The 10780-nt window shown below is 36.1% G+C and overlaps 1 long non-coding RNA gene across 1 annotated transcript in view; it reads right to left on the bottom strand.

The window, feature by feature from the left end:
* The window catches only part of LOC108515654 (uncharacterized), a 117389-nt gene extending 106983 nt beyond the window's left edge, over positions 1–10406 (bottom strand). The window contains exon 1 of the long non-coding RNA XR_001881585.1: positions 10280–10406. This is a non-coding gene — a long non-coding RNA (uncharacterized LOC108515654). The remainder of the gene's footprint in view (positions 1–10279) is intronic.
* Between the last annotated feature and the right edge of the window lie 374 nt (positions 10407–10780).

The raw sequence follows: 10780 nt of genomic DNA, 5'->3' as shown, positions 1-10780 counted from the left end.
TTTCAAAGACAAGTAATTTATTTATATACATACATAAAAACATAATTTATATGTTATAAACTTATATATGAATATTTCAAAATAATGTAAAATTCTATGTAAGTATATATTTTCTAACATAATTATATATTTTTATATAATTAATTATATAGATTTTTCTTCACTTAATTTAGAGGTCTTTGTATTTCTGCCCTGATCCCAAAATTGGTATTTTCTCCATGTTCGAAATTTCTTTATGCTCTCAGTACCCTAATTATATTTAGTGCTACACAATGGGGCCAGGAAAGGGGAATGGGAGGGAGAGTTGCAAACAAAAATATGAAACCAAAACCAAAAAATGTGCTGGTTTCTCATACCTGCTCCCCAACCAAATGGTTAAATGTATGTGATTGTTTATGGGGGAGGCACGAATATATAAGGTTCGTGGGTATAAGGCTGTTGAATTTGAGTATTTTTGTTTTTGTGATTTTACATTTGAGTCATTGTGAGAGATGTGAATATATGTGATGTGTATATAAACTTGTTCATAAAACTAGTAAACTGAGACTTTTCTGGTCTATATATTCTAAGTCATTTTTTCTTTGGATGTCTTCCTGTGAGCAGCTTGTGAAATGGAGACTAAATTACTTGTCTTTGAAATGCCTGCCTACAGCTACTTATTTCCTTTCTTTTTTTATTGTTACTGGTCAACCTGTTAGTCAATTAACAACATTTATTGATTTTAACATGCTGAGCAGAAAGAGGTGCTAACTATAGAGATAGTAGCTTTAGAGAACTCAGAAACAAAGAGAAATAGCAGGAATTAAATTGCTAAATACAGTCTAGTCTCTTGAATAAACAGATGACAGCAGTTCTTTTAAGAGCACTCAAGAATAAAAGATGATATAGAACAGTGCCTTTGCAGAAAGGATTATGACTCTTATTTTTCTATGTCTCATCCTATGGGCTTCAAATGTCAAAAGGTTGTTGGTTAGTTGGTTGGTTTTCATTCTGAACCATTGCACATCTCATAAACTCCCATTCTCTATTATTTCTCACTGGTGAATACTGTTGAATATGACTTTTATGGGCCAATTCTTTTGCTACTTGGCACTCTCAGTTATACATAAAGAAAGAAAAAACATAAGAAGTGAAGGAAAGGAAGAAGAGGTGGACCCAGAAAAGAAAGGCCCTGAAGGACAGTCAAAAGATAAGAACACTGGAGTAGGAAGCTAGAGACCTAAATTCTAGTAATTACTTGGCCATTCAGTAGTATGTGCAACTGTGTCTTCTAACCTTACTGTGAGTGGACTTAAGTGGTTGCCCTAAGTTTTCAGAATGTGTTCTATGGTAGTACTTCACAGGTCACCTTGGAGGATAAGAGATATCTCTTCCTGATAAATAGAACTCTTTATCTTAATGAAATACACCTCCTCATCCCCGGTAATATTCTTGGCTCTGAAATCCACTAAGTCTGTTGTTCCTATAGCCATCCTAGTTTGTGTGTGTGTGTGTGTGTGTGTGTGTGTGTGTGTGTGTGTGTCAGCAGAGCATATTATTTTTCATACTTATACTTTAAATCTAATGCTATAAATAGGTTAAAAGTAAAACTTTTTTTTTTTTTTTTTTTTTTTTTTTTTTGAGACAGAGTCTTGCTCTGTTGCCAGGCTGGAGTGCAGGTGGTGCAATCTCATCTCACTGCAACCTCCGCCTCCCATGTTCAAGCAATTCCCCTGCCTCAGCCTTCCAAGTAGCTGGGATTACAGGTGCATGCCACCATGCCTGGCTAATTTTTTGTATTTTAGTAGAGACGGCGTTTCACCATGTGGGCCAGGATGGTCTTGATCTACTGAACTCGTGATCCACCCGCCTCGGCTCCCAAAGATGTATAATTCTTATAAGCACGCTATAGTTTGGAATGTCTAAAAAATTAATAAACTTTATTGTTTTCAATAGTTTTAGATTTACAGAAAAAAATGAGTGAAAAGCACAAAGTTTTCATATATGCCCTCACCGCCCACAATTTCCTCTATTTTTAATATCTTACATTAGTGTGATACCTTAGTTCCAATCAATGATAAAACTATATACATTATTATTGACTGAAGTTCATAGTTTACAATAGGATTCACTCTTGGTGTTGTATATTCTATAGGTTTTGACAAATGCATAATGACATGTATCCACCATGTCAATTGAGAAAAATGGCAAGACAAGTCTCAATCATTTTAAGAGGTTTATTTGCCAAGTTAAGGATGCACACTGGGGAGACAGGTCTATGCCTTTCTCTGAAGATGATTTTGAGGGCTCCAAATTTAAAGAGGAAAAGGTGGGAAATTGAGAAGTACACAATTTTCATGTAAGAGAGGTTAGGGAAAAAATAGTCATTCATGCCTTCGTCTGGCTCAGTGTATCTGCATTTGTTACATAAGATGACATAGAGAAATGGGGCAGAGAAAAAAATGTTTGTAATGTTCATTTTTACATAAGATAACATAGAAAAATGGGGCAGGGGAACAATTAGATATTATTTATGTCTGGTGGACAGGGGAGGTGACTGCACCTGTAAAGATAAGCTATGAATTTATATCACCATGGTGAAATTTTAACAGATACACCTTAGGCTAAAGATCTTAGAGCTCACTAGGAATTTCTTTGTGGGCAAAATATGGGGGAAGCATGTAGCTTTTCATATTTTGACCATCTTATTTAGGAGCCAAAATGGGAGGAAGGTTTGCATGACCCAGTTTCCAGCTTAACTTTTTCCTTTGGCTCAATGAGTTTGGGGTCCCAAGGTTTATTTCCCTTTCACAACCATACAGAGCAATAGTTTCACCAACCTACCAGTCTTCTGTGCTCTACCTGTTCATCCCACTTTTGTTCTCCCCAACTTCTGGTAACCACTGATATTTTCACTTTTTAGATAGTTTGTCTTTTCCAGAATGTCATATGCTTAGAATCATTCAGTGTGCAGTCATTTCAGTTTGGTTCCTTTCATTTAGCAGTATGATTCAAGATTCCTTCATGTATTTTCATGGATGGATAGCTTATTGATTTATTCACAGAGTAATATTTCATTGTGGATTTACTACTGCTTGCTTTATCTATTCACCTACTGAAAGACATCTTGGTTGTTTCCAAGTGTTAAATTATGAGTAACGTTGCTGGCATTGTTTTTTACTTCTAACTTTTTGTTAGATTGTTTGACATTTCATTTACATTTAATGTAATTTTAAGATTTCCATCTATCATCTTGTTATTAGTTTTCTATTTGTGTGATTTGTTTATTGCTCTTTCTACCCCCTCCCCTTTGCCTTTTGTTGATAAAATCAGTTTATCTATGATTCTATTTTAAGCATTTTACTTATTATTTATAATTTTTGTCATGTTAATTTAGTAACTGAATTAGGGTTTATGGAACACATATTTGACTTATAATTATATGCCTTCAAGTAACTTTGTACTATGTCATATATAGTATAAGAACCTTGCAGTATCTTCTCTCAGCTTTTGTAATCTTGCTGCCATACACTTTACTTTTATATATGTCATAAAGTACACAGTAGGCTATTATTTTTATGTAAATGGCAAATTATTTTGGAAGATATTTAAATAGAAACAGTTATATATTTATCCATGCTGTTACCATTTTTGGAGCTCTTCTTTTATATATATCCATGTTTCTATCTCCTAAAATTTTAGTTCTGTGCTTAAAGGAGTTATTGTAGTACAGGTCTGCTAGTGATGAAATCTTTCAGGCTTTATTTATGTGAAGCCTTTACTTTTTCATGGTTATTAAAAGGTACTTTCATTTTCATTGGGTTTGGTATTTTTTTTAATTATTGAGACAGAGTCTCACTCTCACACAGACTGGAGTGGAGAGGCGCCATCTCGACTCACTGCAACCTCTGCCTCCTGGATTCACGCGATTCTCCTGCCTTAGCCTCATGAGTAGCTGGGATTACAGGTGCCTGCTTCCACGCCCAGCTATTTTTTGTATTTTTAGTAGAGATGGGTTTCACCATTTTGGCCAGGCTGATCTTGAACTCCTGACCTTTTGATTCACCTACCTCAGCCTCTCATAGTGCTGAGATTACAGGTGTGAGCCACCATGCCCAGCCTGGGTATGGAATTTTAATACTAATTTTAGGGCAATTTTATTCTTTCAATACTTGTAAGTGTTGTATTATCTTACACTGATTCCAGTAAAACATTGCTTGCCTTCTTTATTTTTTAAAAAATCTCTGTATAGAGGCCTATTTTTATTCCGGATGCTTTTAAATATATTTTCTTATATTTTGGAGCAGTTTGACTGTAGTGTGCATTTATGTAGCTTCATATTTTGCGTGCTTGGGGTACATTGAACTTCATGGATCTGTGGAGTTTTACTTTATATTTAATCTGGAAAATTTTCACACGTTATTTTATCAAATAGTTTTGCAGTCCTGGCCCCCTCACTTCTGGAACTCCAACTGTACTCATACTACACCACTTAAAATTGTCCTAAAGCTCACTGGTGATCTCTTTATTTTTTCCTTCTTTTTCTCTATGTGTTGCATTTGAAATGGTTCCTATTGTTGTGCCTTCAGTTCACTAATCTTTTTATTCCACAATGTTTAATGGGTATAATTCTCAATCGGCATATTATTCACCTCAGATACTGTAGATGTATCTTTTAAAGTTCAATTTAGTTCTTTGTAATAACTCTCATGTTCCTACATTAGCTTTTTAATATGACTAATATTGTTATAAAAATGATTTTCATGTCCTTATCTACTCTTTTTAACATCTGTGTTCATTCTGGTTTATTTTGATTGATTATTTGATTGTTTTCCTTGATTATATATGGCACTTGATAGTGGCATTGCAGGACAAGAAGGGATAATGATTGATATTCTGGAATGGTTCTGGGACATTTGGCTTTGCATATGAAAAAATTCAGGAATAAAAGTACATATACAATCTAGGTTTGTGTAGGTATACTCTATTATGTTTGCACAATGACTAAATCTCCCAACAATGCATTTTTCAGAATGTATCCTCGTTATTAAGTGATGCATGCTGTACTCCAATCCTTTAAAAAAATTTTTTTTTTTCTTGGACTCAGTCTTCTCACATAAATAAATTGAACCATACCAAATAGCTGAGAAAGATCTCTAGAATTCTCTGGAAAAATATCGCTGTACACCTAGTACTGTTCTAGCAGTCTTCTCTGCAAATTCTTGCCTGGAGTTATCTTTGTCTTCTCAGTTGAAAAAATCTGCCAGACTCCACTTGGTTTCATCATTCATATGCCATTACTGAGTATTCTCTCCAGGCAGAAAACTGTGGCAACCTTACGTTTCACTTTATTAATTTCTCGTTTCTCAGAAATTTCTATCCTTCCATCCCCAGTATAGAGTGTCTTGAAAATCATTCTTTCATGTGTTTTTCTGATTTTTCAGTGTTTCAGGTGCAAGGGTAATCTTATATACATACATACACACACACACACACACATATATATATACACACACATACACACACACGCACTTTAAGTTCTGGGATACATGTGCAGAATGTGCAGGTTTGTTACATTACATAGGTATACATGTGCCATGGTCGTTTGCCGCAGCCATCAACCTGTCATCTAAATTAGGTATTTCTCCTAATGCTATCCCTCCCCTAGTCCCCCACCTCCCCTACAGGCCCTGGTGTGTGATGTTCCCCTCCCTGTTTCCATGTATTCTCATTGTTCGACTCCCATTTATGAGTGAGAAAATGGAGCAATTGGTTTTCTGTTCCTGTGTTAGTTTGCTGAGAATGATGGTTTCCAGCTTCATCCATGTCCCTGCAAAAGATATGAACTCATCCTTTTTTATGGCTGTATAGTATTCCGTGGTGTATATGTGCCACATTTTCTTTATCCATTCTATCACTGATGGGCATTTGGGTTGGTTCCAAGTCTTTGCTATTGTGAACAGTGCTGCAATAAACGTGTGCATGTGTCTTTACAGTAGAACGATTTAGAATCCTTTGGGTATATACCCATTAATGGGATTGCTGGGCCAAATGGTATTCCTGGTTCTAGATCCTTGAGGAATCGCCACACTGTCTTCCACAATGGAGGCCAATAGTAAGTGCTCTTATAATTATGGAATTCAAGTAATATTATTTTTAAAATAAATTTAATTCATCTGAAGGGTAATCTTTTCCCTTTTACTCCATCGTAGTAAAGTATAAGTCCCCTAAATTATTTTTCTTAAAAAAAAAAATACATTATCCCTCTTAAAAAAAAAAAAAAAAAGCCAGAGTTACATAAGCTTAGGAAGTATTAAAAATTATCAAGCAGGTGTCTTTGTTGTAAGTATTTTCAGAAACTTGAATTTTCTGATTTAATTTCCTCACAAATATCAAAGGGTACAAAAATAGCAGAAGCTATTTTAAACTATAAGCACTTCATCGGCCTTCAGGATTAACCAACATGCTTAATTCCTTCTGGAAAACATTGCAAACAATGCCCTCAGTTTGCTGTAAAATATGTGACAAATGACTTCTTTTAAGCTACTTGCTTCAACTACCTCCAGCTGTGTATTTATCAAAATTCAAATTTTTTATCTGTTTAGGTGAATAGTAAGTGCTCTTATAATTATGTAATTAAATTAATTAAATGTTTACTTTTTAAACACCATGAATATATGGTGAAAATTTTCAAGGCGATACTATTTTACACTAAGTCAGGATGGTCTGATAAAAAGTTATTGGGGCAAAAAAAAAGTTGATACTGATTTAGTCATAAGGGAAGAAATCTAAAATGAAGAGTAAAGATAATTTAGTAAAATCTGGACTATTTCTTCAGAGATTTTTTTCTCACAATTTAAAAATATTCTCACATCACTCACAAAAAAATGAAATTAGAGGAATATGATTGACACCGCAAATCTACGGGCTGGACTCATACTCACGCTTAAGACTTTAGCTTTACAAGCAAAAGATTTGGCAAATAAATGCATGTTTGTATGCGTTTATATATTTAAGTAAAATTCTAAAGTACATGTATACATTGTTTCAAATGCTTTTTTTTTTTTTTGCCTAGCCACCATTTTTAATTACCAAGCTAAACACAACGTCTAATAAGATGATTTTTATGATTTTTAAAGCTTCTGTTCGAGTAGTTTGTTCTCTACTCTAGTAATTTTCTTATTCTATTTAATTATGGGTTTTTTTGTTGTTGTTTCTCCATGTTAACCAGCTTTGGCTGAAAAAATGTTCCAAAATACTGACTTTTGAGGCTTTTCTTCATTTCTATTAGTAATAGAGTTAGATTGACAGTTCAAAGCAACTTAAAATTATTTTAAGCCACTTTTGTCTGAGAATTCCCATGTAAATCAGGATAAATACCATAGGTAGAAAAGTTGGTTTCTGATGAACCAATACGACCTCCATAATATGGGCATTAAAAATGTTCTTCAAATGTCTTTTGACAATAGGGCAGAGAAAGAATGAAGATAATTTTCAAAGTCACACAAAGGACATTTTGTTTCCAAAAATCAATTCAGAAACAAGAAATCAAGATTAAGACTTGCCATATTCCCTCTGTATACACCATTTTAGCATTCAGATTAGAGAATATCTAGAACTTACTGGAACCTAAATGACACCAGTCTTTTGAGCTTTAGTTTTGCAATACAGATAAGACATTGGGAGAATAAAATAGGATTACAGAGACCAGTACTCTAAATAGCTAAACATGATATAAAATGTCATTATATTTACTTATTTTTGTCTTGTTTTCATTTTGTCTGCTTATATAAACAATAAAACTGTCTTAGTTTCTAATAGATTAAAAATATCTTTAATGTCAAGATACTGTGCCACTTTAGAGCTATTACATCAGACCCTCCTATTAGCTAAAAGTTCCCTTGTTTTCAGTTAACTCAAGGGAGGCAAAATACTCACAAAACCCCCTTTGTAAGTTCCATTGATGCTCCCATCTTTTTCTCACTCTCCTATTGTCTTCATTTTATCTTTACCACAGATTGAATTTCATAGACAGTCAATTTAAACACTACTTTGCATGTGTTTCAACCTCCTTCATTCTAGCTCTAGATTCATTCTATTCTGTTGTTACAAACACAGTCCTTGTTAAATGTAATTCCTTACCTACTCAGAATTGCATCAGTATAGCTAGATGTGGCTGGATAAATACGTATGACCACGCAGGTTAAAATCATTACCACAAACCTCAAGCACAACCTTTATTGCTTGGCAATGAAACTACATTTCTTCAGTCCATTCATTTACTTACTTGTAAGAAGATTATTTTATGCATTCCTTTTTCTATTCACACCCCATTCTCATTTGAGTTTCTATTTCATTAAGGAAATGAAAGTACTCGAGAATAATTTGTACAACCTTCCACTACTAAAACTACTGATATACTAGCATTTGTGATTATACACTTGCCCTTCTTTCCTATGTATACATATAGATTATTCATGCTTCTATTTAAAGCCAATTCTCCAAATTTCCACCATATAACACCCTTTCATCTATTTAAGTACATTCATATACTGCATAACAACATTGAGATCAATGACAGGCCATATATACCAGTGGTCTCATAAGATCCTACTACCTAATGTTTACCGTACTTTTTCCACATTTTAGATTTGTTTAGATACCCAAATACTCACCATTGTGTTGCAATTGCCTGCAACATTCAGTACAGTAAACTGCTGTACAGATTTGTAGCCCAGAAGCAATAGGCTATACTATATAGCCTAGGTGTGTAGTAGCCTATGCCATCTGGATTTGTATAAGTACACTCTGAGGTTTGTACAATGATGAAGTCACCTAATAATGCATGTCTCAGAATATATCCCCATTCATAAGTGATGCATAACTGTAATTCATTGAAAAAAAGTTCCCCTCTCTCCAGATGGATGGAACTAGAGGCTGTTATTCTAAATTAATTACTCATATACAGAAAGTCAAAACCTGCATGTTTTCACTATAAAAAGAAGCTAAATAATGGGTATACATGGACATATAGACAGGAGGGAGTGAGGGCTGAAATACTCCCTATTAGGTACAATGCACACTATTTGGGTGATAGGTACACTAACAGGCCAGACTTCAGCAGTATGCAAAATACCCATGTAACGAAACTGTACTTTGTTTTAGGTCATTCTTGCATTGCTATAAAGAAATATCTCATGCTGGGTAATTTATAAATAAAAGAAGTTTAATTTGCTCATGGTTTTGCAGGCTGCCCAGGAAGCCGGGTGCTGGCCTCTGCTTATGGTGAGGCTTTAGGGAGCTTACAGTCATGGCAGAAGGCAATGAGAAACCAGCCTGTCACATGGTGAGAGCAGGAGCAAGAGAGAAAGTGTGGAGGTGCCACACACTTTTAAGAGTGAGGACTCACTCATTATCATAACTACAGCACCAAGCTATTCATGAAGAGTCAACCCCCATGACCCAAACACCTCCTACCAAGTCCCTCCTCCAATACTGGGAATCACATCTCAACATGAAATTTGGAAGGGGAGCCTCCAAACCATATCAAATTTGTACCCCTAAATCTATAAAAAGTTTAAAAAATGTTCCCCTCTCTCTTCCATATCATCATTTCTTTCTTTATTGAATGATTACATCAGCATTTAAACATACTGCTACTTCTTCTGTTTTAAAAATAAAGTCCCCTGACCTCACTTGGCCTTCAACTACCATTTCATTTTTCTATTTGCATCTATCAAAAAACTTCTCTCAAAAATATTTTCTATCATGTTTTTTCCTTCCATTTATTTCAATCCACTTCATTTAAACTCTCTCCACTGCCCCACTGACACTGCTCTTACTGATGTCACCAATAGTCTCCATATACTAAGTCTAATCATACATTCTCATTTTTCTTGAACTATTATAAGCATTTCACAGAGTTTATTACTCTCTTCTTCTAAAAACTATTTGTCTGTTTAGCTCCTAGGATATCTCACTCCTTCCTACTCATTTGTTTCTTTTCAATCTAATTTTGCAGGTTTTTCTTTTTTCTGATGTTTTAGCTTTGGTGTAACCCAAGGCTCAATTCTTAGGCCTTATCTCCTCTCACTACACTCACAACTAGGATGAAATCATCCCAGTGTCATGGCTTTAAATACTATTTATATGCTAATAGCTCCCAGCGAGGTTGTCTTCTCTGAAATTATAATATATAGAGTCAGGTGGTTGCCCCTGAAATCTAAACTGCTGTATTAACTATCATGTCCAAAACAAAACTCTTAACTTTATACACCATGTTCAAATTTACTCCACATACATTTTCCTCATGTCACTTAACGGTGTTTGGACGAACGGAGGCAAGATGGCGCAGTTCCGGGTTCTTCACCGTCAACTTTCCTGCGCCCGGGAAAGACACGGGTCGACTCCGCAGGCGCAACCAGACCTCCCACGGAGAGGAACCGGAACCCGCCTAGCCACGCCTACCGCCCCGCCCCCGACCCGCCTATGTCCCGCCCACTGCCCTCCCACTCCCGGGCCCAGGACATAAAAGCCGCTCCCGCGGGCGTGGAGCGAACTTCCTCGGCCCCTCCTCGTAAGCGGGACCCAGGAACCTCGCCCAAGAACGCCGGAGCGAACTTCCTGGGCCCCTCCTCATATGCGGGACCCAGGGGCGTAGTCCGAGAACGCCGGAGCGAGCTTCCTCGGCCCCTTCTCGTGCGCGGGACCCAGTAACCTCGCCCAAGAACGCCGGAGCGACTTCGTCGGCCTCCACCGCCGGAGGCCGGTGAACCTCGCCCCTCCCTCACATTGGCTTGTA

This window comes from Rhinopithecus bieti, unplaced genomic scaffold (assembly GCF_001698545.2).
Source record: "Rhinopithecus bieti isolate Rb0 unplaced genomic scaffold, ASM169854v2 scaffold_1624, whole genome shotgun sequence".
Classification (NCBI taxonomy): domain Eukaryota; kingdom Metazoa; phylum Chordata; class Mammalia; order Primates; family Cercopithecidae; genus Rhinopithecus; species Rhinopithecus bieti.
The sequence above is the reverse complement of the archived record's forward strand: the minus strand, read 5'-3'. Positions and strand labels throughout refer to the sequence as shown.